The sequence below is a fragment of the Balearica regulorum genome, chromosome 12, assembly GCF_011004875.1.
Source record: "Balearica regulorum gibbericeps isolate bBalReg1 chromosome 12, bBalReg1.pri, whole genome shotgun sequence".
Taxonomy (NCBI): Eukaryota; Metazoa; Chordata; class Aves; order Gruiformes; family Gruidae; genus Balearica; species Balearica regulorum.
In genome coordinates, this window is record NC_046195.1 from 22,415,764 (window position 1) to 22,442,793 (window position 27,030).

At 43.0% G+C, this 27,030-nt stretch overlaps 1 long non-coding RNA gene across 1 annotated transcript; it reads left to right on the forward strand.

Moving 5' to 3' along the window:
• Positions 1-21,885: 21,885 nt before the first annotated feature.
• On the forward strand, positions 21,886-26,696 carry LOC142603457 (uncharacterized). Its single transcript, XR_012837385.1, has 3 exons — positions 21,886-23,127; positions 24,465-24,603; positions 24,951-26,696. It is a non-coding gene; the product is annotated as an uncharacterized LOC142603457 (long non-coding RNA).
• The last annotated feature ends 334 nt before the right edge of the window (positions 26,697-27,030 follow it).

Consider the following 27,030-nt stretch of genomic DNA (forward strand, 5'->3'; position numbering starts at 1 on the left):
GCCAAATGTATGGTGCATTGTACATCCATCGCTTTTTTTTTGCCCAATTACATAAATAATTCCATTGTTAAACTCCAAGGTTGATCACAGGTGGCGACAGGACGTGAAGCTCCTGTTTTAGCCAGCACTCTGAAAGAGGATTTTGCAGTTCTTGTAACGGGTCAAAACCTCATCAGGGCGGAGACAAAGCCAGCCAATGGATTGATAACTATGAATAATCATAGAATCATTCAGAACTATGAATAATACCTATGGGATAGGAAATCTAGGGAAACCTAGATTGATCAGAACTTATAAATCGAAACTGACAGCAGAGTTACCCCTCTGTCTGCCCAAAAGTACCAAGACATGCGGACTAGTCTTCAAGTGTGTGGTGTGTCTTCTGCCATTTTTTTTTTTGCCCAGTTATAAAAATAAATGCAGCTACTTTTAAGACACGGAGGAAGAAAAGGAAAAGTTAATTTAACAAATTGAATCCTTGACTTGTGCTGGAATACGTGGATGCTTTCTTTATTCAGAGACGGAACGAAGGGGGAAGGAAGCAAACTCTAGAAGTTATCAAAAGCAGATTAATTTTAAAGATAAAAGTAGATGGGCCTTTTTAGAAAGTTACAAAGCAGTGTTCTTGCATGCCTGCACAATTGATGCCTTTAAAGTGGAAGTGATGCACTGGAATAAGTGTAATGGCTCGATGCTGAATAGGAGGTTGAGCGCATACTGGCCGCGGTGGCCTGGCTCGTGGGGTTGCTGGAATTGTTGCCATTGGCTTCGTGAGCGCTTTGGTTTTGGCTCATAAGCTGCTTACCATTCCACTTCTGCAGTGAGAATAAAGAACAATCAGCAAGTTTGTACGGAAGCTGCTGGTAGACATCAGCCATGAGATCTAGTCTGGCATTTAATTAAAATTTAATTAAATAAATGTTTTTCTGGAAATAATTGAGACTCTTAATCCTCTTGTGGCCACGTTGTGGTGTTTTCCCTCCTAGGTGGGCATGGAGTTCCTGGGTGGCAAAAGCAGGAGTTTTACAAGTAGCCCACGCAGTCTGTCTGTAAAGCTGTAGTTCGAGTAGGTTTCATGTCTGCTAACATAATAGTAGCTACGGCGGTGAAGGAGGACTTTGATAAGTAACATCTACTTTTAGTTCCGTACTCTGCAGAGCAGGGGTCCCTACCTCCTTTCTCATGGAAAGAGGACCCTAAAACAGGAGTGCTTCATGCACCGCTACTAAATGGAGGCCTCAACCAAACGATAAACCTCGGTATGCTGCTCCAGTGAAATACATTACTCATTTGTTATTTTCTGGGTAACAGCCAAATCATTTGTTGTCCCTCCCCACACACACTGCCATTTCTAAAGGAAGTCTTCAGTCTTTTGACTGTCATACAAAACTGTTCAAAACCAGACTTAAGCAATTGAAATTCAATTAGTTCAATCAGAGCAATTCAATTGACACAGCTGAGTTCTGTGATCTGAACAAAAGATTTTGCTTTAGTTTGTAGGAATATATAAATGATGATGTGATTGTCTTGTTCCTAGCCCTCCAGATAGATGTAATGCATTTTAAAGTTTGCTGTTGTACCCCCTGTTTTACTGCTTGAGGCTTATGTGGTACCTCAGCCTTCCATAAAATTGCAGGTGAAAACAGTCCCCTGGAAAACAAGAAAGCCCAGGTGTTTTCTGTGGGCAAGTGTGTGTGTGTTGGGGGTTAACATGTCACATCACAACTAAATTCAGTAAATGGCTCAGTCAGCCGGTCCGTCTTGAGACGGATGATCTTGTAACATCCGTTTGTAGATGATAAGTCATTTGAGGTTGTGATTCATGACTCGACGTTAGTGATGTTCAAGTCCAAACCTGACCTTTATCTCAGAGCAGAAGAGGCTATGATGTCTGATTTTCTTAAATCCATTGGCACAGATCACTCTACAACATACAATGGGGTGCAAAGCCAACATAAACATGTTTATTCCCCACCAAAAGGACCGAGATTCTCCACTAGCTAGAAGCAGAAATTTCCTTGGTCATCTTCTTTCTGCCACTAGCAGTCATGCTCTTGGACTTCTGTTTTCCCATGGTATCTGCAGCTGTTTGCCACCAGCTCTTTTCTCACTTTCTTAGGTGCTTCCTTACTATGTTGTGTTTGTCCCTCTTTGTTTTCTGTATGTAATCAAAGACCACAGGCGTCATCTTGCTTCCTCTGTGTCTCACTTTGTGTAAGCATGGAACTAGTGGTCACACCAGCAGTTCTCGTGTTACCTAGTTCTGTTTTCTGTCACTATTTAAAATCTCATTTTGTCTTTCTGAAAGTGTCTGTGTAAATGAGGCTTCAGTTCCCTCATTGCACAGTTAAGCTGGAGATTCTCTTCCTCTGATGGTCTTCCTTTGCTGTCCTAGTCGTGGCAGATGAGACAGCCTTATCTGTTTATCACACAAATTCAAATTGGGCATCATCTTTGAAATAAGATTTTTCTCTAACTCTGAGTAGGGTTGTCTAAACTTCCATATTTCTTTCTGCATGACATCTTAAATAATGAGATCCTTGGCCATCTGCCCATGGAAAACTTACACAAAATGTCATCATCTAATTAATCACTTCTTCCAATCCTGTTTTCTCTAACTTGACAAATTTCATCATGCGTTACATCCACACAAAGCGATGCTGCGGAGAGCTTCGTACAGGGTAGTGGTTTGGCATTTCATCTTTTTCCTTTGCTCTGCTCTCTTGCTGTCAGTGGGAAGTATTCTTCGTTATCTCAGATCCCACACTGCCCTGTTTCTCATCACCTCACCATAGCCACCAGTTTTGCTTGATGCAGTGTGCCAGCCTCCATAGTCTGCCTGTTGCATTTGAAGCCATTATTGTCACGAAGGAATATCCCATAAACAACCCCTTCTCCTGAACAACCCTTAATTTTCCTTTACTATGATGACTGCAAATGTCTTCAGAGTTACCTGTTGACGTACCGTTGGGACTGTCAGTGTTGTCTTGCTGTTTCTTTGGGCATCCCTGCCTGTCTGTCCTCTTGTTGCCTATTAGTTTCTTTTTGTGCCCCTTGTGGAATTTTATCCTGTCCCAGGACTTGACATAAGTTAGTGGCCAGACTTTATAGACGTTATAGTAAAAGAAATAAATAGTGATAGAACATGAAATAATCAAACATTGACTCATAAGTACAGAAGGCCATGTAGTCCATACTTCCTCTCAGGGCAGAGTCAGCCTCACATAACTTTCTTCCTAACAGATGTTTATGTGGGCTGCTCGTGGAGGTAAGTAACACTGAAGTCTCTGCTCCCCGGTAATTTACTCCAGTACCTTGCCATCCTTGCTGGTCATAACATCTAACCTGAATCTTCCTTGCTGCAGTGTAAGCCTATTTCTTCTCCTACAGCCCGTGAACAGAAAAGAAGGTATTTCCTTTTTTTTTTTTTCCCCTTTTATTTTCTTTTTTTAAAAACACTTGAAATAAAGTACTTGCAGTCTTTGTAGTCTTTTTTTTGTCAGGCCAGCCTCCTCTTTTTCTTCAGCCCTTCCTTGTAGGTTGTTTGCTGAACATCTAGTTGTTCTTACTGGCTTTCTGTACGTAGTCTGTATTAGGTACACCTCTTTCTTAAGGCACAACATTCCAAAGCTGGGTGCTGTACTCTGGCTCAGACCTGGGTTCTATTTGTCTTTGATCCCCATAAAGTGCAGTGCTGCTGTCAAAATAAACACTGTTGACTTGTGTTCACCTTGTAATTTCTCTGTAACCATTAGATTCTTTTCTGTGGAGTTCTTTGGCTCGTTCTTTCTGTCTGGTATTTATGTGATTGAAGTGGCAGTAATAATAAGTAGCTGCAGTTTTTTCCTCAACGAGGGTCTCGGTCTGAATGGTCAATATGTCAAGGAAAAACTGTTCCTCGAGGGAAGTGTGATCAGCATGAGGAAGTTGAGTGGCCTTGAACTGGAAATGGAACTGGAGAAGATGCTGAGGCTGTTCAAAAGCCTCTGGTGGATATAAGCCATTTAATTCTTTCGTGGTGGTTTGGCTGTATCCTTGTAGTCACAATATCTGTTAGATCAAATAGCATTGCTTCTCTGATATTTATCCCTTTAGGTATGTAGAGGGAGGAATTTAATCCCTTTTCAGCCTTCATTTTTCTAAAGTGCCTATGTACTTGATATGATACAAAGATGATCTTAGCTGTTCTTCTCTGGACTTGTTCTTTGCTAACAAGAACAGTTATATTTCTACTATTCTAATGTATTTCACGCTGGGCGTCACTTACAGCGCGAGGGATCCAGGCTTCATTGCTGAACCTTGAACCTTAGAGAGGACATAAAAAGTGTATCAGATGGTACTTTGAAGAGCGAGTCTAGAGGCCAAGTGGCTGAAATGGGTTCTTCCCATCCACACAATCCCAGAGTGCTGCGATGGTTGAGGAGCAAACTGCCAATACTGGACCTAGCAAATCTTACCAGGATTTTCAGACTGGAGGGGACAGAAAAGGTCTGGGTAGAAAAGGAGAGGAAGGATTTCTTGTTATTAATCAGTGTCCATATTGTGTGCAGTACTACTGTTCTAGGCCTTGGGAAATGACGTGTTATTTTCTTTTAAATATGACGAAAGCAAAACCTAGGACTAAGTGGTGGATATTAAATCTTGAATATGCCAAAAGGATTTGTCATCTGCTAAGCATAAAAAGACTTCACTTCAAAAAGAAACAGGGTGGCTAGGCCCTATATGTTTGTTTTTCTTCATATGGATCATGTATTTTCATTTCTGTTTGTGACGTTTACGCTGAATGGAAGTGCTTTTCCTTCACAGAAATGCTGTTACAAAAATAGTAAGTGATTTAATCAAATGAGCTTCACAGAATATTCACAGTTCACCCTCTGTGTGCTAGAGTTCAGTGTTGTACAAACAGGATCAGAAATTCTTTGCTTACCTAGCAGCAAATTGGCTGCTTAGTCAGATATGCAAAACACCCTGTTGAGCATACAATGCTGAAATAAAGTTTTGATAATTTAGCTTTCTTCTATAGTGTCATTTGTTGCGGGGTCAGACTTTTCAGATAATAGCTGTACAAAGTGCCTCAGCATTCCGCGTGTCTTCTGAATGAAGCTCAAAGCACAGATCTTTACGCTGGAATGTGTGCTTGGAGATGAGCTAGGGAAGTATTCAGAGGCTCTGAATGTTGTTACTGCTTATGTGCCGCGTTTTTCTCTTTGAAAATTCCCAGAGCTTGTGATATGTTGTGTATATTTAAAAGCCCCATGAGGGGAGGAATAAAATGCATTCTTCTGCTTTTCCTCCATACTTCATGAATAGTTTCTTTCTTGAAAATACAAAATGATATAACCTTGTTTATTTTCTTACATCTACTTTACTGTTTTTACAGCAGCCTTAAAAATGTACTCTTTCTGTCATTGTTCCTTAAACATTTGCTTTTGTATCTCAGCCCCATGAGTGGAAAACCATAGGAACTGGATGTTTGTGGTTTATTAGCATTTTAAGTTCTTCTGGTAGTTGAGAGTTCTAGAAATTGCTGCAATACGGGCAAAACAAGTAGAGTTGCATTTTCAAATATTGTTTCTGTATGTGGAAATTCTGTGGCCACCCTCTGGTTTTTTCCAAGGCAGTTCCACAGGTCAGTCAGGCATTCAAAACTCCAATTAATTTGTGTGAAAACAGATAAAAAAGAAAACTCACTTGGCGGTTATGGGGTTTCTTACTACAGGCATCGGAAAACACAGGAATGCCAGCTAGCATGAACGAGAGCGTGTGCTTATAAAGAAATGTGGGTGTTCATCTGGGGAAATAAATAGACTTACAGGACCAGGTTCTGAAAATCAGCAGGGCTGAGGGAGCGTGCGCAGGTATGTAGAGCTGCATGCGTGCTGCATGCAATGACCATCCGTGCAAATTGAGCTGCTGTGGGCGCAGGTGAGCTGTACTCGTTTTACCAGGCATGCATCTCATTTGCACGCAAGTTCACGACAAACGACCGTACAAATGAGAAGTTGAATGACTTGAGTGTTTTGTATTAATTATGTTTGTGAACTTTTCAAACACTCTGATATACGTGGTCATGTATATTTATTTGAAGATACATCTCTGCATACAGGTAATTAAAGGTAAGTTCTAGTACCAGGAAAAGAATTAGTACAAGGACAGTACAATGCTATAAGCAAGTCCCCTTTGGGTTTTTATTCTGTGCAGTAAGATGGAGGGATTCTGATGGATTATTTACTAGCTAGGGGTGAGTACTAAAGGTGGATTTTTGTTCCTCTGAAATGAAGATGGTGACTCACCAACTTCTGGTTTTCACAGACACCAGCAAAATATCTTCCCCTTGATTTAATCTTCAACTTGTTCCAGCTTTCCACCTTCCTTCTGTGAATACTCACAATGTGTCTTTACTCAGCATCTCTGGATGCAAGGGGAACACGGGGGGGCCTTAAAGCTAGGGGTAGGAGATGAATTTAAGCAAAGGGAGATGCTACTTGAATGTTGGCTTTTGTTGTTTGGGTTTTTTTCTGCAAAGGGCTGCTTCTATCTCAAATACACTTTATAGTCATAGAGCAATGTTGTACTCTCCAGAGTACATCTGAACTCCACCCCAAAAAAAAGTCCACAGTAAAGGAGTGATGGGAGTGTAGAAGTACCCACAGAGCATGTTTTGCCTTTTTCCTTTTTTTTTTTTTTTTTAGGGGTATCCTTTAGATTCCTGCCAAAAGGTCCTATTACTGAATCCTATACATTAAGCTCATTAGTGTTTTAATTAAAAAGTGTAGGCACTTCCCTTAAGTCTTGATTAGATGCATGCATATATTATTCCCTCTGTCGAGAACCATCTCCTGTACTTGGTGCTGGCCACTTCTTCTCATGGCCTGATCCTGTTTGGAGAGAATCCCCCTGCAGCTAATTTGGAGCCTGACAGAGGGTGGGAACCCACACGTTTACAGCACCGTTGATCACATATACAGAAAGCCTTGGGTTTAATTGCCGGTTAAAGTGTTGAAATTGGGGAAGAAACGCTCTTGAGATCCTTAGCGTTGCTGTCCTCGTGGATCTCCTCGGCAATCCCTCTGTTTAGGCCATTCAGATCCTTAACGTTTTATTGAGGCTTTGATACAGGCAAGTCCATCTCACCGCAATGGTTAAGTGGATCTGTCCTGTCCTTTTATAATTTTACAGTTTCTTTGCTGGGACTTTGATCACCTCCAAGATCCTTGCAAGATGCCATCGTTTTCCACGGGGTCCCTCAGTGAGTTGTAGTTTACTGTCCATCCTGGTTTCTTTCAGTGGGGTAATCCTAAAGTCAGACAGTCCCCTGTTGCTAGCCTGTACTGGTACCTTTTAGGGATTTCCATCCCACAAGGAGAGTAGACAACAACAGGATGAGGAAAAGCCCAGGTCCGCATTTTGGCAGGTACCATCATTTCAGCAGGAGACCAGTTCCTGTTTGAGGATTTGCAGGTTGTTTCTAGAGGACTGGAAGGAGCTGTGCCAAGGGAAAGCAGAGCAGAAGGAGCGAGGGCCGCGTCCTTGGTATTGCCATGACCAAAACTGGACCATGTCATCTTCAGATGCAGTAGGCTCATGAGCAAGTGAAGGTCAGCAAGCCCAGTAATGTGTTGAGGAGTCTTCAGAAACAGGCTTTGAATGAACCAGGTTACCCCGTTCAGAGCCTCAGACAACAACAGAGATGACTGCTTAGGCAGACCAGGGAAAACAACCTGAACAGAATCGCGTTGTGCAGACCTGGGGGATCGCAGTACTCGGAAGGGGCTGCAAGCAGGCTTCGGCCGTACCGTTGCCCTCCTTGCCTGCTCTCCCCAAGAACCAAACCTTGCGGTAAGGAAAATGTGCTGCTGTTGTGAGATTGACACTGGGACAGTGTTGAAATGAGGGAGGCGGATCCCGCTACCTGCTGGTTATTGAGGTCCAGTAGTCTTTTTATGTCAGAACTGAACTTGCAGGGAATGTCCTGTAACAGTGAGTAGCAGAGTGGAAGCCCGTTGCTAATCTGGTGGAGCTGATAAAGGGCTGGTTATGGGTTAACCTACCACTAGCTTGCATTACGAAGCTTTTTTTGGTGTGATAAGCATACCTGCTTCTTATTTCTTCATTAATAGCAATGAATACATTTTAGCCTTTCCTTCAAGGTAGAAGAATGACCATTAAATGTATGTCTAGACAACAGCCTTTCACCCAACAGCCGTGAAGTGCCACAATGTATTTAACCTTCCCATTTATTCTCACCCCAAGGTAAGTATATGTGACTTGGCTGTCAGTGTGGCTGTAACTTAGCACTGAAATGACACCATTGCCTAAGATACACAGTCAGATATTCCAAAACCAACAAAAAAATAGTCTTCTCTTTGTGTGGATGACTGTGGCTGTCTAGTGAATGTCATCTGTGTTAAAGTGCTTTTAGCTTGTTGCCCAACAAAAAGTGTGTTAAAGCAGCGCTTTGTTAGCATTACCATTTTGCTGGCCATATCCACTGCAGTTTCCAGGGTCTTGTATTATCTTTCTGGCTCTGGAATTCTGCATCTCTGGACTTCTAGAAACAGAGTTTGTTAATCTTTCATGCATTTAGTAAGCATATATCCCAAAACAGACTGTGTTTTGTCTTTTGCCTGTGGGCTATGTGCATAGAGCACAGCATAAGTTTTGCTAGCTATACCTGATTGTAAGAAATGGAAGGAAGTAATAAGGTAAAGCCCTTAGAGTACACGAGTTCGGACCAGGAGGGATTCGTATTCTATGAAATACGCATCAAAGAAAGGGATTTCTGTCTTTAATGTTATTTTATACAAGTATGTTCCTAAGGCTTTTGTATTGAAATTTCTTTTTACCAGTGACCCATGATTTGCAGATGTGTTTTTCCTCAGCAGAAATAACTGGCTTGGCTATTATGTAATGTTATTGTTAGCAAATCCAAAAGTAATATTATTTAGAATCGCCTTCTACAAAGTTTACTATTCCACTGATACTGATCTTTGGCAGATACTAGACAGGAGTGACCAGCCATGGCACTCCAATAGGAGCAAACAGAAGGAACAGGGTGTTTGAGCAATCTATGTGGAACATTAAGAGTTCTCCAGACGTGACTTTGCAGCCTCATGTCCCCAAAAGGAGTTACCAGTATAGATCAGGCGTGTGTAATACCTAAGGAAGCATTAATCAGCTCCCAGACGCCTCGGCAGGCTGTGAAACGCTCTCAGGAACAGGCTGCCAAAGAATGCCGATGATCAAGTGATTCTTAACTTGCCTTTCATTGGGGAAATGTGTTGTCAGTCAGTATCTTGCCAAGCAAGTTTAATGGGGTGGAGATTCTGGGAAAACTGGTGGGACTGGAAGTAAGTAGTACTCTTCTAATATTAAAATTGAGTTAGGCTTCTGAATAAAAAGTGATTATTTGCCTAATTTCCCTTCAGATGTTCTAATATACACATGGGTCCAAAGCTAATTCTCTGACTATTTAATAGCTTTCAGCTGGTTAAGATGCAGACCTTCAGATTGGGGGGGGGTGTTGGGGAACAATGACAACTCGTGGCTGGGAAATCAGGTAAGTAGCAAACTTTGGAATTTCTTTTATTCTTTGTTTCTGTTATTTCCAGTGCTCTCATTCCTTTGTGGTCTATTATTTCTATGGATATTTCTCAAAAAGCTGCTGTTCCTGCTTGTAGCATATAGCAGAATGGGGAGAAGTGGTTTGTAATGTTATTTTTTTAAAAAAATATTTTCTATGATGCCTAAAAAGCAGGATGGAAAAGAAATCCTCTTGATCTTTTCAGAAATATGGCTTGCCTTTTTTTTTTTTTTTTTTGTTGTTGTTCTCTTCTCTCCTGTTGGGAGACTGTGGATAACCCAGAGATGGGGGGTTTGGAAAGATGTCAGCTTTGGAAACCTGTGCTTGAAAGGGGAAGGATTTGAAGTCTCAGCCAACATTAATTCTCCCTAGGTATTTGAGTTAATGAACATAAATAGAAACCTGGTAATTTTAAGCCACCTGTAGTAAAGCAATTTCCTTTGCAGAGCAAATTTTGCTACCATCTCTCTCAGATTCTGACTATCTGTTCCCCACGGGAGGGAAAACCTCAGAATCCAATGTAAGATCTCAGCAGGCAGGATTTTTTTTTTTTCCTTTTAAACAAAATGTAACGAGTTACACTTCTCCTTTTGTTTTTAGGGTGTGTAAAGAAAATTCACAACCTGGAAAAAAAAACAAAACACAAACCACCAAACAAACTTTTTTAATCTTTTCCCCAAATGAATCAATTTGGATTATTTTCTTTGAGCAGACTGACTTTCCCTTTAGCTGTGTGTCTGTTCTATAGGCTGTTTCTGTTGTCCAAAGACTTCCAGGTACTTAAGATCCAAGTTCCTAGAGCGCATCCACGTTTGGAACCCATCTCAGGGTCTCGGTGTTTGCATTAAGCATTTTGCATTTCAACTGCTGTTGAGAGAGCGGAGTGCCTGTAGCCTATAGATACCTGATGATTAAGGTAATTTAAGTACTGGTATAGCCAAACAGCCTGGTGATGTTTTGAAATGGGTAGTCATGGTTCTGGTAAACCATCTCATGGATCACTGTGGTGGAGGTGTGCCATGTGTCTGGCAATTACCGTGTTGCATGTTGTATCAGGGGTAATGGAAATTTGGGACTTAAGCTCAAACTGAACGGTCCCTGTGATGCTTCTTGTTTCATACCAGACGTTTCCTTGATTCCCCTCCCACCCCCAAAGCAGAGACGGCCCTATCAAAGAGATGTGCGATTGCACTGCATCCCTCACGCTGGCGAGTTCCAGCCGGCTGCTGCAGGCTTGTGTAAAGATGGGAATGGATCTATACCCAGGGGCACTGAGCAAGGGGCTGAGGCAGAACAACATGCTTCTTTATGTCATTTATTTATTTATGTATTGAGAAAACCCATGTGACAAATGCCAGTTTGGGGATCAGCCAGCTGACCCCGCCTGGGAAGTGCTGTAGGTCTGCAGTAAGAGAAGTTGAGGATGTCTAGAATGAGTTTTCTCTGTCGCAGATCTTGCTTCGTGGCTCCACAGCATTTACGTGCATTCACTGCTGCCGCCTCTCCAGCCACGAGTCCGTAGCCAGCCAATGTGGTATTGACAGATAAATCACTAGGTTGTCTCTAATGGAGCCAGCACTGCTGACCAGAAGGTGTTTGTCCCCCCTTGGGTTATTTTTGTCTGAGTAATGCACAGGAACTTGATAATGGTTGGAGATTTTTTCATTAGGTTTTTTTCTCAGTGGAGTTTTTGACTTGCACAAAAGTCACCGATGGGACTCGTCACAGAATCGTTTAAGTTGGAAGGAACCTCTTGAGATCAACAAGTCGACTCCTGCCGAAACAGGGTCAACTGCAGCAGGTTGTCCAGAACCACGTCAAGTCAGGTTTGGAGACTATACCTCCTCTCTGAGCAACCTTGCTCCAGTGTCTGACCACCCTCATGGTAAAAAACAAAACAAAGAAAGTGGGGTTTTGTACTGAGATGACACTTCCATATATTTTTTTAATTTGTACCAGTGCAAGAGGCAACTCTCACTACTGAGAACAGTCTGGCTCCCTCACCTTCATTCCCTCCCAGCAGGTATCTATTGTACACACCGGCAAGACCTCCCTGAGCCTTCTCTTCTCCAGACTGAAGAGTCCCACCTCTCTCTTGTACGGATGATGCTCCAGTCCCTAAATCATCTTTGTGGCCCTGCACTTGGACTTGCTCTAGGACACGTCCGTGTCTGTCCTTTTATCTCTGTTTTGGCCAAAGCTGGCTCTCCGAGAGTGTCTTTTGCATTCAGAGACATTAGCAGCTTGCTTAGTAGCAGTCACCAGCATAGTCAAGTAGCAGGGGGGAAAAGAGAAAATAAATTCTGACGGTTCGGTGGAACAAACCAGTGGGGAGTCTGGCAGGGTGCGGCAGCTGCTGGGGGTGACCGGCTGCTTGTGGTCCCCCTCTGTGTCCCAGGAAACCCGTTTCCTAACAAATTCTTGTGTTCATCAACACAGAATACTCTGTAACGCCAAACAGCAAGCAGAGCTGCAAGAAATTTTGGGTATTGGCAAATTGTTAGACTTGAGGCCTGAATGTATTTTCTGGAACTTAATGCCATCTCTGTGTTCCTGTTATCTCAGATTCCTAATTTAGATTTGAGATCTCTAAGGGGTTCATTTGAACATACTCTTTACTAGCACTTTAAAAATGTCAGGCATATGTTTGTCAAATTTAGAGCTGGTTTAAGCACAATTATGCATGCATTTAAGCATAGTAAAGTGATTTCATGAACTATACCAATAAGTTTATACTAATATAATTACACTGATACTAGCAAGTTTTATGAATTAACTGTATTTGTTTCCAAACAAATGTAGTTAGTTGGGTTGGTACAAAATCTGTGCAGAGACAAACGCTTACTTTTGCTATTTATACAGAATTACAAAGGTGGGATGTGTTCTGTAAGATGCATCATAATACTCTTTCCCTTTAGAGGAAACCGAGTAGTTGGAACAAAACGCTTTCGTAAAAAGTGGGTGTAGGTTTGGTTTGGGTTTTGGGGGCTTTTTGGGTTTTTGTTTGGTTTTGTTGTTTGTTTTTTGTTGTTGTTGTTTTGGGGGTTTTGCTTGAGGGACCAGGGGCTGTAACATCTCTGGCAGTGTTCAAGGCCAGGTTGGATGGGGCTTTGGGCAACCTGGGCTAGTGGAGGGTGTCCCTGCCCATGGCAGGGGTGGCACTGGGTGGGCTGGGAGGTCCCTTCCAACCAAACCAGTCTGGGATTCTATGAATTTCAAGCAAGCAGGGTTGGAGGTTCTCTGGATGCCTTCAAGGAGGAACAACAGGATGAGTCCCACCACAGCAGGCCAGCCCCTAAGCTTACCTCTCTGCACGCAGAGATAATCTGACAACCCGCAGTCCCCGGTGTGACGCTCCCAGCATTAAATATCAGAGTTAGCCTTTCTCTTCTGTGTTCCCATTCCGTAGACCCTGTGGAAGTGGGGCCATCTCCAGCCCCTGGGAGTGCTGCTCTACTCCGTCTGCTGCTGCCACCTGGCAGCGGGGTCAAGCCTGAGTCTTCTCTGGGTGAGACTTGTCTCAAGGGGTGAGCCTGCATTTTCAAACGAGCTGTATCTTAGCTGAACGGAAAGGTAGGGCAGAGCCTGAGCTGCCAATGCTCTCAACAAAAACAAATTTTCTTTTGGGAGGAATGCAGTAAAAAGTCCAGTCTTGTCTGGAGTGGATGCCATCTTCAACTGCTCTGCTGGTAGCAGAACCTCTCGGGGTCAAGTTCTCACTGATTTGGTTTAGGGACTAAACTGGAGTGGGCAGAAGTGTTTGGATAGAAGTTTCCTATTAAAGCATCTGGTTTTTGAAATAAATGTGTTGATGTTTTAGTAACGTTTGGGGGGGGGAATCATTAAAAATTGAAATCATGTTTTGGTTTGCCTTTCCCACCTCATTTTATATTTGATAGCGTAGAGGGGCTTGTTTGATTTTTCCTATGTCAGATATTACTATTTTTGATACTTTTGGGGTGGTTCTTGTTTCAGCAGTTCTAGCATAGCACCTCCCTCGCCCCAGCGGTGCCTTGGACAGGGCAGACTGGTAGCTGGGCCAGTCTGTTTTCTCCTCCGTTTGGAAATGCAGGCATCAAAGTGAAAGAAATGTGCTAGTAAATTGGTTTTGAAGCTCTAAAAGAAAACTTTCCTTTTCCCATGTGTTTTTCATTGTGTTAGTTTTGCAATATCGACTTTTTATCCCTATTCAGATTTATTTTTTTTTTTTCCCAAAAACAAACCCAAGAAAATCTGGTATTTTCCTGGAACAGAAATCCCTTTTTCACACATGCATTTCCATTAATTTTTGTGGGACTATTTGCATAAACAGCTACAGAGTGCTATTGAAATCACAACCATAAATTTTGTAATAGGTTAAAAGTGTCCTGTCAACCCATGGATAATAAATTCTGGATATAATGAAATTGTTCATAACTTTTTTTTTTTGGGGGAAAACAAACAAAATTGCATTTCCCCCAGTGATGTACAATGGCTGTAATTTTTAAAGGGCCTAAATTCACTTTCCCATTTAAAATTATTTAAACTACTTCCACAAGCAAACAGTGATGCTACGTTGGCCATGCTGCTCTCTAATTAAATATTTACTCCAGTTCGGTATCTGGTGGCCGAACCAGGAGCTCGGAAGTGCTGATGCTCCCCGCTCTCGATGCCGCATCTCCCCGCTCCGACAGCCCTGACCTTGGCAGGCCGACCCTCCGCTTTGCTCCGGCTGCTCTCCCCCCGGCACTGGCGCTGCAAGCCTTTCATCCCAAAAGCTCTTCTGCCTTGCATGGATTTTATTTCAAAAAAAAAATCTCTTTGACAGGTGAAAATGTCTTTCTTTGAAGTTCCCCGGAGAGGCGGATTCCCCTTCGGTCGGCAGTTTGCTGCACCAGCGCCTGTGCCTCTGTGTGTGCAAACGTTTCTGTTTGCTGTAGGAGCCTTTTGCTGTGCTCTAAATATTCCTCGTGTAATGAAACGAAGTTCTTTAATTACTATTTTTCTTTGTGGAATGGCTCGTGGTCCCTTGGTCTTTTGATACTATCAGACTGAAAGGGAAAAAAAATCCTTTAAACAATTTTCTGACTCCCTCTAGAGGATTTGTTTCCAAGCCCAGAAATAGCTCCTCGGTGGGAGAAGCCAAGCGTTCAGTCGCAGCCAGGTTTTAGTGCAGATTACATCTTTTCCAGTACCCACAGACCGCTTTCTTTTCTGTCAGTTGCTGCTAATGTCTCCCAGATTTTATTCCCACCGTTGTTTAAATATAAATGCTCGCAGTCCGTTTTTCCTTAGGCAATGCAAGCCCGACGTTCTCAGCCGAAGGACCCCGCTGCAGTTACTGCTGCTTGAGGAGTGGCCATTCCTGTGATGTGCTAACTCCTCTGGACCAAACTTGCTGAGACCATCAAGTAGAAAGTTTAATTTCAACACCTTTTGGATGCCTTCTCACTCATGGCAATAGTGAAACTTAAGGTCTGTCATGCATAGCAACTCGTTTTCATCATGGCATATTTTTTTCCCCTTCATATCAAGGGATGCGCATAATTTTCTTGTATTTCTGTCCTTCCCTGTTGCTGTCTGTTGTGCCGTGCCACAGGTGGTGAAAAGTGCCCGTAAAGTTGGACAGACTGATGTGGCTTCTTTACAGAGGTTGCAAAGGAGCAGAGAGCTTTTTCCTGGAGTGTGCTAATGGGGTCCCTTTCCGAAAGGCGATAACGTGGTGGCGGTGATCTGTAGAGAAAAATGCTCCAGGGCATTCTGCGTGAAACTGGTTTCTCTGACATCTTTAAATGACAAGGAGTTTATTCCTCATGTTTCAGATACGTTACCTTATCTAACCGTTCAGTACTGTTATCTTATTTAACCATTTCAGATGTGTTACCCTGTTTAACTGGGGGAATATTGCTTGCAAAAGTTGGAACAAGCAATCCCAGACTCTTCTTGCTGCCGCTTGTTGGTTCAGAATTCTTTCAGGATCTTCCCTAGCAAGCGGCTATGGATAAGGGTTAATAGCTGGATTATTGTTGCACTGAATCATTCTCAGTTTGATAGTTTGCAGCCACCTCTAATTCACCCTCTTATTTCCTAGAGGAAGCGTTAACCAGACCAATCACTTTAAAAGCAGTGGCTAACGATGGGCAATATAATTTGATTCTTTTAACATACTTAGGAGCAAGAGAGAAGTAAATCAGGGTGTAACCAACTAACGCTGCCATCAGACCCTTGGTCAAGGAGTCCGGTGTGGGTGCGTGCACGGACCTCTCTGCCTCTGCACACCCTCGTCAGTCCTGTACCCCCCTGTTCAGCTCAGTTTTTTGGGGAGCAGGACCGGGATGGTTTTGTCCACGGCAGAAGCTGCAGCACAAAGCTGATGTCGGGTCCCCCCGATCGCCCATCACGCCCCTGGCACGCAGTGCCGGGACACGGCAACCCCAGCTGTGCTACCTACAGGTAGCAGGGTTATTTTGACCCCTTGACCAAAGTCCCTGCAAAAGCACAGTAAAAAGTACCTCGGGGTCGGGAGGGTGCGTAGGTGGTTTGCCTGGGGTGTTTCTGAAGGGCATAGCCTGTATCAGCAGGCACCGGTGGTACAGTGGAAGCGGTTAGTTATTGCTGGCTGTGCATCCTGGCTGCCGCTGCGTATTTCTCTGCCCTAATTGCAGCGAATTGTGATTGCAGTAATTTCATATTTGCATCCTGCATCCTAAAAACGGTTTGGTTTTATGGCGTTTCACTCGTGATAACGGAGAACCCCCAGAGCACCAGCATTTCAATGGACTTTATTCATTTTTTCAGCAGATGGCCAAGGCACACCTGCATCCTCCATCCCGATGGTCCAGGCTGGCTGTGCCGCGGTGCCCTGCGCGGGTCCAGCCGCTGGGAAGGGGATGCTCGATGAGACCGAGAGCGGGGCCAGGGCTGCTGCCGCCCGGCACTGGGTGACCGATGATTTTCCCAGCACCGAGCTGCCCAGGGCTGGGGTGTGCTTTTTTCCTTTTTTTCACCCGAAATCCCACCGGTCTGAGGTTTTCCCGAGGGCAGTGCAGCAGCCCCTTCCACAGGCAGTCACCAGTTTATTAGGGAGCTGGTACTGAGCTCAGATCCCTGTTTCCAGAACCGTTGTGGTTTGTGCCGTTTTATTCACGGCACCAAGCATGGAAAACCAGAAAGGAAGCATTAGAGTTATCCATAAGGGGGATGCTGACCTGCTTAGCTACACATACAATTCTTCCCCAAATTAACATTCTGAATTAAAAAAAAAAAAATATTTAAAGAGACTATCATTATACTACTGAAGGTAGTGACTTTAGATATATTCTTCTCAGTGTTTCCCCATACTTCTTTGTAAAAGGGGATTGTAAGTGCCTAGAAGCCACGTAGCTTTTGCATGCTTATAAAAATATATTTATGTCCTGTCAGTTATAGGTTAAGGGTTGTTACTCCATCGCATCACGAGGGGCCTGGAGGAACATAACGTTCAAGTATTTAGGGAAGTGGCAAGCTGAAATAGCTCTTCTGCAGTGCTTAAAGTAGCAATCTGGTGTCACTGCTTGAGCTTTTCTACCACCAAGCGAGGCCGAGCGCGAAGCGATGAGTGACTGGCCCGTCTTCTCCCCACAGTCGTCATCTCCCGTGACTAACATTGCTTTAAAATTTCATTTTCTTCATTGCGTTTTCTACCGCTTTCTTCAGATTATTCTCTGGTTTCAAAGCTTGTTTCGCTGGTTGTGCCCCAAACCACAGGCGTTTGCTCAGTAATAGCGCCTTAGTCTATTGTCCGTGGAAACGATAACTCGTATCAAGACTCCTCTTCTTGCTTAAATCAAGAATTTATCAAGAACGATGATGTCAGATGTGTGACTTGGAGTTCAGCCTGCTGCTGCTGCCCCCTGGACGGGGCAGCCGAGGAGGGGGGGATGCATCCACGACCGCTCTTACTGACCCGGGGAAAGCTCCTGAGTTTATTCCAGTCCGAGCACACGTCCTTCCATAGCTATCGCTCTCTAACCTTCGAAAGGAAGGGGCACAGAAGAGATTTGAGATTCCTGGTTGTACAGAGGGCTCTGCCCGGTGTTTAATTGTACGCGTGCCTGCGGGAAGCCGTTGCTCGTGTTAGTCATGCTGCATAAAACACCTTTTTCCCTTTGATTGTTTGCTGAGCAATCGGTTGTTTGAGAAGACAAAAAAACTTTATGTTCTTGCTCAGAGATTCAATGAACTAGAGTAAATCTATGGCTTTTTCACAGTCCTCTGTGTACCTTTTTCTGGAATATATATTTTAAATGTTCAGCCACTACAGAAAATTGTACAGATAGAAAAATAATACTAGGCTTTGCCTCTTGTAGAGTAATAAAATTTTTACATTGTCTCCACAAACTTCTACCTGAATAGACTGTTAAAACACTACTTGTACCTGAAGGCAATGCGAGATAAACCTGTTAAAGGGCATCTCTTCCCCAAAACCTTTCCTCCTTTACATACGCTGTTCCCATCGCGGTAGAAGTTGTAGGACTGTTGCTAACTGGGGCGTAAGGAACATTTGGAAGGAGCAGAAGGCACTTGCAGACACCACCAAAGTTTATAATATTTCTATTCAGTTGGCAGTGTACTTGGTGGTGGCATTTATAAATGTTTTCTGTTGATACAGAGGAGGGGAAATATCTTTTTTCTTTACAGATTTAAGAAATGGGTCCGTATGATCGCTATGCCTTTGAGTTCCCAGCTGACAGTGTTTAGTCCGTCGGCGTCTTTCGTGGGCCGGTGACTGCCGTTTCTGGGGAGCCGACGGACACGAGGACGCGGTGTCAAGTCACAGCTGATGGGCCTCCTGCTCCTGCGTGCATTGCTATTCTGGGGAGGTTTGGAGGAAACGTTCAAGAAGACAGCTGAGTACAAATCAATATTTTTCTTGACAGCCCTGGTCCTCTTCCTCTCTTTCCAATTTACATCTGTCCTCCAGAGATGACAAATCGCAGTGTAGGAACCAGAGAGGCTTTCCATCTTCTGGATTACAGAGTGGGTTTGGGGATGGGGTTTTTTGGCAGTTTCACGGACAAAATGGATCGATGGGTATGCTTTCGCCACCGTAAACCCTTCGAGATCCCTGGGATTTTCACATTCTCCCATCGCTTGAGAAGGGATGTAGCTGCAATTTTTTCCCCCTGTTCTCAGGTTAATTTTTAGTCATTAAGATTGTTCATCTAAAGGATGAAATTAGAAAACTTGGTGCTATTGTGAGCACTGCATGAAGGTCTCTGTAAAAGAGAACAGACCGTGTGAGGAAAGTTCTTTGTCGTCAAATCTTTTTTCTTTTGTGGTTTCAGCCTTGCTCCAAACATGATTGCTTGTGCAGATGCTGTTCTGCAGATGAGGTTTTTAGCTGAAAAAGTTATAGAATATTTTTATTCTGTACACATTGAGGTATTGTGGAGCCTCACAAAAGACAGGAGAAACCCAGAAGTTTATTTGCACTTGTCCTGGTTTCAGCTGAGAGGATTGATTTTTCTTCATAGTAGCTAGTGTGGGGATACGTTTTGGATTTGTGGTGGAGACGGCATTGATAATATAGAGATGTTTTTGTTCTATGGACTTATTGTTGAGCAGTGTTTACACGAGGCCAAGGCCTTTTCTGCTTCTTGCACTGCCCTGCCAGCGGGATGGCTGGGGGCGGACAAGAAGTTGGGAGGAGACACAGACAGGACAGGTGACCCAAACTGACCAAAGGGGTATTCCATACTATATGACGTCATGCTCAGTTTATAAGGAGCTTGGGGGAAGAGAGGGGGGGGGGCGGCGGCGTTCGGAGCAATGGCGTTTGTCTTCCCAAGTAACCGTTACGCGTGACAGAGCCCTGCTTTCCTGGAGATGGCTGAACACCTGCCTGCCCATGGGGAGTGGTGAATGAATTCCTTGCTTTGCTTTGCTTGTGCGCGTGGCTTTTGCTTTACCTATTAAACTGTCTTTTATCTCAACCCACGAGTTTTCTCACTTTAACTCTTCCGATTCTCTTTCCCATCCCGATGGGGGGGAGTGAACGAGCGGCTGCGTGGTACTCAGCTGCCGGCTGGGGTAAAACCACGACAGTCTTTTTGGCGCCCAACGTGGGGCTCGAAGGGTTCGAGATAATGACAGATTTGATCAGAATGTGCTACACTGAATTTATAGCTGCTATTAGCTATTTAGTATTAGCTGTTTAGCTATTAATTGGCAGGCTCCTGTGCTTGCCATGGGGCTTGCTTGCCTTACTATCTATTAGAGTCTAGTGCTCGTTAGTGGCTGCTTTGTGCTTTCGCTGCTTGCTGTACTGCTGTACTTCTTATCATTTTACTGTGCTGTGCCTGGGAACATTTTGATAACAGCAATGGCGATGCGCCTGGGCTGGCAGGTGGCCAGGGCATCGCTGCTGTTTTTGTGCTGCTGTACTGGACAGGCTGGAACTCCTGTGTGCACTCGAGTCGAAGGGACTGTGACCTGTGGATGATTCCACGTCGGAGCAGGACACCCCAAAGCGTCTGTGGCTGTGGTTGCATCTGTGCCGCAGCAGGTATATCTCGAAGTGTCTGGGGCCGTGGTTGCATCTGTGCCGCAGCAGGTATATCTCGAAGTGTCTGGGGCCGTGGTTGCGTCTGTGCCGCAGCAGGTATATCTCGAAGTGTCTGGGGCCGTGGTTGCGTCTGTGCCGCAGCAGGTATATCTCGAAGTGTCTGGGGCCGTGGTTGCATCTGTGCCGCAGCAGGTATATCTCGAAGTGTCTGGGGCCGTGGTTGCGTTTGTGCCGCAGCAGGTATACCTCTGGAAGGACTGTGAGCCAAGGATGAGTCCATGCTGGAGAGGGTACACCTCGGAGCATCTGTGGCAAGGATAAGTCCATGCTACAGCAGGTACACCTGGGAGCATCAGTGGCTGTGCATGGGTCATGCTGGAACATTTCAAAGTGTGTGGCCATGGACGAGCCCATGATAGGACAGGTTTATTTCTGAGAGGACTGAAGCGACTGTAACTGTGGGCAAGGCCACGCTGGAGCAAGTGTATCTATGAAGGCATTGTGGCTCATGCAGAAGGCCACGTTGGAACAGGTGCACCTCGAAGCGACTGTGGCTGTGGATAAGTCTATGCCACAGCAGGTGTACCCCTGGAGAAACTGCGGCTCATGGATAAGGCTCCACTTGGAGCAGGTAGACCCCTAAGGGACTGCAGTCTGAGGATAAGTTCAAGCCGGAGCAGGGGCAAGGGGAGGTGTTCATTGCAATTGTAAACTTGATGGTCTGACTCGAAGGGACCAGGGGTGGAGATTGTAATGGAAATACCTTTAAATTGTTGTAACCCATGATTTGAGTTGCTTGTTACAGGAATTACTGTAGCAGAAATCACCTGAACCAATGGAGAACAAGCCTTACAGGGGGCAGCGCAAGTGCAGCAGTGGACCTGACCTGAGCTGGTTTTGATGCCCAGTAACTCCACGTCAACCACCTCTCCTGTCCTGAGTGACCACCATGGTGGATGGAGCCCAAGGTTGTGGACCAAGTGAACCCAATGGACATTTTGTGGACATTTATGGACATTTTAAAAGGGTGGTCCACAGACTAAGGGAATGATATCAGCATATTATATCAAGGGATGAGAAGGGTGGTGGTGCTTAATGAGGATGTATTGAATTGTGTGGGACCTGGGCATGACGTAAATAGTATGGAATAAGGGGTGGATAATGTCCTGGTTTCAGCTGAGAGGATTGATTTTTCTTCATAGTAGCTAGTGTGGGGATACGTTTTGGATTTGTGGTGGAGACGGCATTGATAATATAGAGATGTTTTTGTTCTATGGACTTATTGTTGAGCAGTGTTTACACGAGGCCAAGGCCTTTTCTGCTTCTTGCACTGCCCTGCCAGCGGGATGGCTGGGGGCGGACAAGAAGTTGGGAGGAGACACAGACAGGACAGGTGACCCAAACTGACCAAAGGGGTATTCCATACTATATGACGTCATGCTCAGTTTATAAGGAGCTTGGGGGAAGAGAGGGGGGGGGCGGCGGCGTTCGGAGCAATGGCGTTTGTCTTCCCAAGTAACCGTTACGCGTGACAGAGCCCTGCTTTCCTGGAGATGGCTGAACACCTGCCTGCCCATGGGGAGTGGTGAATGAATTCCTTGCTTTGCTTTGCTTGTGCGCGTGGCTTTTGCTTTACCTATTAAACTGTCTTTTATCTCAACCCACGAGTTTTCTCACTTTAACTCTTCCGATTCTCTTTCCCATCCCGATGGGGGGGAGTGAACGAGCGGCTGCGTGGTACTCAGCTGCCGGCTGGGGTAAAACCACGACAGCACTCTTTCAGCAAAAAAATCACACACCCCTTTTAGCAAGTAAATGTTTGTGTACCATTTTAATTTGATTTTATAATGGTTAGTTTTGTTTGCAGCTCTGTTTCCTAGCTTTTGGTTCCTGATTAACCATGAAGGCTTTAACTGAAATTCTTACTATTTTACATCGTCTGTCTCAGAAAAACATAGAATTAGGAAATAATTTGAAGTATTTTAGGTTGAGCGGTTACTGCAACACAGCCTTACTATTAAGCTTCACGGTTCAATATTGTCTTTGACGTTTTTCCATTTGCGTGTCTTTTTAATTTTGGAGCCTTACTGAAGTGCAGTTTTTGAATGGTCTAGATAGTAACGTAGCCGTTGTAATGATCACATCATAGAAGCGGTTGTACAAACGCATGCTGGTCCTGGTCTGCTGTGCAAGTTATTTAATAGCTGAGGTGGAAACTTGCATAGCTCCTTTATCTAGAAGTAGAAGATCAGATCTCATTTTTATATTACCTTTCATGTATTTTTTTCCAAAGCTGCTCTTTTGTGTTGCTCAGGAGGGACCAGTGAGGTTTTCTGTACTCACGCAGTGCCATACAGGCAAATTGCGACTTTATTTCTAACTGGCTCTGAAACAGTTAGGTTGAACTGATTGTGTAAGGTGGAAGTGAATCCCCCCAAAATAAACCTCAGAACTTTTGTGAATGCTTGAACGCTTTCAAATATGTACCCGGGGGATGATGAGGGCAGTGTGGCAGGAGGCACGGAGATGTGTCCTGTTCTCCAGAAGGTCAGTAATTGGAAGCGGTTAGACTGCATTGAGTCATAAGACGGAATGCTGCAATATAATATCTTTATTAAGGTGCTACATGGGAAAATAATTCATTTTCTCTTTGGTTTTAGAGGTTCTGATCCTCCGAAGCAAATTCCAGCTTCGGAAGGGAATCTGCATTTCAGAAAAAATCTGTACAACTTTCAGAGTACTCATTGCAACAAAAGAAACCTAGCTGTAAAAAAGAGAGCGCTCCCTTCTGTTCTTTCACAATAGAGCAGTGCAGCTTTCCTTCGCCAGAACTGCTTATGACATGGCAACTTCTGTTCAGAGCAGAAGATGATAAAGTACAGAGAACAGCAAATTCAAGCCTGTGTATCAAATTGAGGTCACGTTGCTTGTTTTTGTGCTCAGTGACTGATTATGTTTCTAAAAATTTTTCATTCTTTTAGCGTTGCAGCATAATTTCAGGAATGTGAAACCTGTAAAGGTAATTTTAATGAGGGGGTTTGGATCATAGGGGTATTTATTCGTGTTTGTGCTCACAGAGTGTGAGAGAGAAGGATCTTCCTCATCCCCGATAGGTATGATTAGCCACATTCTGGTGTACTTCTCATCACTGTAATGCGTCTCATTTCTTTTTCCTTTGCCTTAAAGCCAAAGACTTTTTTCATTAATACTCACTGTTTTGGTGTATATGATAAGCCAAATTTTTCTGTTCTTGAAACTATTAGGACGCTTTCCTGTTGACTTTTTTATGGGTGCAATGTCAAGGGAGACAAAAGGTTCCCGGTATGGAAAGACTTGCATGCATTTAATTTTAAAATTTGCAAGGTAGAACCCTTCATAAAGACACTAATTTATTCCTAGTGAAGAGGATTAATTTCCCCAAGTGGCAGTTTTTATAATATGTCACTTAGGTTTGATATGTCACACTATTCCAGTGCTAGGATTTTATGTAGGAACAATAATCGTAATGTTCTTTTCTGATACTATGTTTTTCAAACATAATAATGCGGTTTCCGTGTTTTTCAAAAGTTTGTGATGTGCTGTGAATTTTATCGTTGTTAGTGATGACCAGCTTGGTTCAGTACTTTAGAATAGCTCTGGGTGGAGAAACTTTGCTGCTTCTGAGATGCAAGTAATTTTAAAGAATGCACGGTGCTTTTTTGTAGTCTTACTGTACTCTTCAAAAGTTGTACTTTCTTTGTTGTGCTGTACTGTTCGAAAATACTGAGTCTAACGATAAAAAAATATACTGTATACATGTAGGGGCACTGGCCTTACATGAGGCTTTTAGGCCTGAATGTACATTAATTCATATTTAAAATTTTGCACGTGTGGAAGTTTGTACAGATATTTCTTGCATTTCAACATGCAGACCAGGTACCTATTTAGAATCTACCTGCTGTAATTGTTTTCCAAGGGAAAAAGGTAGGAAAGCAAAGTGTTCAGTTGAAAGTGTTCATTTGCAAGTTGGATTTCGACATTTTTAAACTTGAAAAAGTCTATGTTCTCCCCCACGTAGCGCATCTAGAGGAGAAGCAAATTTATGAGTTGCGAGCATTGTAAAGAGTATATTCACAAATATACTGGAGGGTTTTTTTGGTTGCTTCTTTACTAAAAATAGTAGCCTTAACTTTGAGTTTCCAGGCCTCCCTAGGCATAATGTTTTGATTAAAGTTGTCTCCTTCCACCCCAGTTTTTTTACAGTAGTTTGTCTTAATTTGAACCTAAAAAATTCAGTGCGATGACACGGCGATGAACATCATCACTTTGATGAGCTGCGAGTCCTGATGTGGTTAAAGTTAGTTTTGTGCTTGACAGATGAAGGCGCGTCACCCATCCTCATCTACTGCGATTTCAGCTGTAGACACGGTGCGATAGTCCACGGCAAGAACTTGCCCTGCACGGCAACGATCCGCAGTCCAGCTGCCTGCTCAGCGGTAGGACCTTTTTCAAACGGGTAAGCCCTTGAGGAGGGCATCCCACACACATTTCCCATGCTCGTTAGGGCATAAAAACTGCGGCTTTCAGGAGCGGCATGGAAAAAACTCCCATTTCACTGCAGGGACAGAGTGAACCGGAGGATTCGCTGCATTATGCATCCATTCAAGAAAGCGGGGCTACCATCTAATACAGCAAAACAAATGGATTTTCTGTAAATAGGAAGATTATAATTATTCTAACGAAAGTGCATTTGTGCTAAAGTTTATGTTACTTGTGATGTTGACTCAAGGGTGGGTGTAGCAAATGTACATCTGACGTTTGCATGAACGCCCAGCTTAAAAGCTTTTTAATTCTCTTTTGCAGCATCTCAAACAACTCCCTCTAGGACAGAAAAGCAGAAGAAGAGGAAACCCGGAAGAGCCTTGTGGACACTCTGCGGCAAGTAATGCGAAATGTGCCCACGCAGGGCATGCCAGCTCAGCTTTCAGCCGCTACGCCCATTCTTCATCGTACCATTGATGCTCTTTGCTTAAAAGTATACAGGAAACATGCTAAAAAAAAAAACAACAAACAAACCCCAAAACAACCACCTAGAAAACGTCTCAGTGACAAGAAAACCTACTCCATCTACCACACCATCAGTTCTGACATTTCAAACTGACCCAGATATTTCTGTCGTTTTATGTGTTCTACTCAGCTGACAACAGCACTGAAAGAACTAGCCTTAATATTCCAAACTGCTGCTACAAAAGCGAAAAGTAAGACTCTTGATCAGTTAATAAATGGATTTAATGAAATCTTTGAAAAATGTTTTTAAAAAAAACGGAATGTTAAATATCACAATTAAGTTTGAAAACCCAGAACTTACCAGTGTGCTGGACTCTAGGTAGCAAAAGCTCAAGCACTGGAAAAGAAGTAGAGAATTTCTGAGAGCAACTGTATAATTTTTCTAACGCTTCCTCTGCTTCTCCCTCTCCATCTCGCTGTCCACTAGGTTTAGGAAAGAGCTCAACTGAAACCAGGAAAAGAAGATCTTTAATCAACCTGCTTTATGATTTTAGTCCTCAATTAAATACGTAAATTGATAGATATGTTGAGGAAAAAAAAAATTCCAGCTTTTAAGAATGGCGAAAACACTCTAAAAATAGTTAAATACAAATATCTGGAATATTGTCATTGTCTTTCCTTGAGGTTTTAAACATCGATCTTCAAATTTGTCAGGCACCCAAACAAGATATAACTGTATTTATTCCAGTACTTAAAAGTTATCATTTTAAAATGTTTTTTCTCACATCTGGTATGTCACAGTGATAAATTGGACCATAGTCAAATAACGAGTAATGTTCAGCGGGCTTTTCCAAAGTTACTGTGTTTCATACGTGCGTATAAGAGATGACAACTCAAGTCACTCCTATTTTTAGAATACACTCGATGTTCTACATTAATGGCACAATAATAAATTGGCTCCGATAATTTCTCCAAATTTTTTTGTGTGTGTGGACATACTCCAATTTAGATTTCATCATTGGAAAATATGTTCTTGCTTAAAAATAGTACCATGCAATATTTACATTTTCTGCTGCTAGTTGCCAGATTTTTGGAGCTCTGTACTATTTCTGTTTCTTTGGATTTTCTTTGGGTTCTCGTTAAAGTCTTACAAGGCTTCTGTCAAATATCGTTCTTTCTTGAAACATAGTTGTCTGCGTGGCTTAAGTGCTGAAAATGGGAGTTTAAGGGTTTTTGACATAAAGATGTTTTGAAAGAAAATCTGTTCACTTATATGTCTTTTAATTCAGTATCCGTCGTTGCTTTTTCCATTAGAAATGGGTTCATACCATAATGCCACAAAGCTTGTAGTCAGAGAAGTACATGTGCATGTTCTTGGTTTTTGAATACCAAGTAAAGAAAACAATTATATTTTAAATTTAATTTAAAAATCTATTTCTAACTTTCCAGTATAGTAATTATTTCATAAATTTGGTGTATTAGTTAAAATGTTTTCTGCCTGTTGAAAATTAAAAATGATAGGGTGCTGGCTTTAGAATATTGACATGTAATGTATGCAAAAGTGATGCCAAGAAATAAAAATGCGATGTGGAGATAGCAAAAGCATCACAGAAAGCAATGGAATTTAGATTCTTACAACTGTAAGGGTTCATAAATACAGACAATCGTAGTAATGAAGACGGAACCTAAAGTCGGTGGGGTCAGAACTGAACTGTCGTGGGAAAGTTTTGGAATAGACTGGATAAGGAATCTGAAATCTCATTTGTCTTCTCTTGTAGGAGCAATTACAGTTAATTTTTTTCTGCTTTTCTACTTAGAACTATACATAAACAAATGATTTTTTTGATTGTGGGGAGCAGTTGCATGAGTTTTTACTTAGAAACAAGTGAATTTTCAGTACACAGTTTATTTATAAATTGTTGGCAGCTTTGATTTT